General features: G+C 21.4%; 1 long non-coding RNA gene across 3 annotated transcripts in view; it reads right to left on the bottom strand.

Moving 5' to 3' along the window:
* Positions 1-856, bottom strand: part of LOC106678805 (uncharacterized) — a 408,538-nt gene that overhangs the window by 87,790 nt on the left and 319,892 nt on the right. For all 3 annotated transcript variants that reach the window (XR_010844071.1, XR_010844072.1, XR_010844073.1), the window contains exon 6: positions 463-493. This is a non-coding gene — a long non-coding RNA (uncharacterized lncRNA). The remainder of the gene's footprint in view (positions 1-462; positions 494-856) is intronic.

Here is an 856-nt window from a genome sequence, read left to right as displayed (position 1 = left end):
TCTCTCTCTCTCTATATATATATATATATATATATATATTTAAGACTACAATGGCTTTTTTGTCTATTTAAACTTATAAATAGTCTTCACCTTTGGATAACCTGATTCGATGTATCTAGTAATTAATTTAACTAAAATTCTACAGAGGATGTATTATGAGTTAATAAATAATATTATGTAAATTTCTTAAATAATTATCTAATATTAGTCCTATTAAAAACTCAACCACGACAGCAACAAATTTACTTAAACTCACTATTTTTGGCTTAGGTGGACAGTATTAACAAAATGATTTAATAACCAATAAGCTAAACTAAAATCAACAAATATGGATTCGTAGACGATTTTTTATGGCAAATAAAATATTAAATAATTAATAATATATTACTTCAGTATTGAAAATATTAAATAAAAAAAATTATATTTGAAAATATATTAATTGACAAGAAGTAAATTACTTACCAAAACGGCTCCTTGAATAAATAGTTTTCTCCTGAAACAAAAAAATATGCTGTTATAATTCTAATAACGAATTTAAAAAAAAAAAAATTTAAATATAAAATATCGAAATGTATAGGAATAAATTTTATCTTCTGTCAATCTACAATTTTTACCTCTGCAAGTATCTCACCTATTCCTGTCTGTTTCTAAAAACCTACATTGTAATAATAATTAACAAGTATTGAATAGTATAAAATTAATCTACCATTGTTATTTATTAATATTCCTTTATTAACCAGAGCTTTGTAGGTTAACTTTATTTCTAAAAATCGAAACAACCATTATCTTTTAAGTTTTATTGATTATTTCATTAAATTTATTTATAATTGTTTTAGTATATTTTTATCTATCAGAA

Source organism: Halyomorpha halys, unplaced genomic scaffold (assembly GCF_000696795.3).
Source record: "Halyomorpha halys isolate HHAL.00 unplaced genomic scaffold, Hhal_1.1 Scaffold11.1, whole genome shotgun sequence".
Classification (NCBI taxonomy): domain Eukaryota; kingdom Metazoa; phylum Arthropoda; class Insecta; order Hemiptera; family Pentatomidae; genus Halyomorpha; species Halyomorpha halys.
Note: the sequence above shows the minus strand (reverse complement) of the source record. Positions and strands in the feature narration are given on the sequence as shown.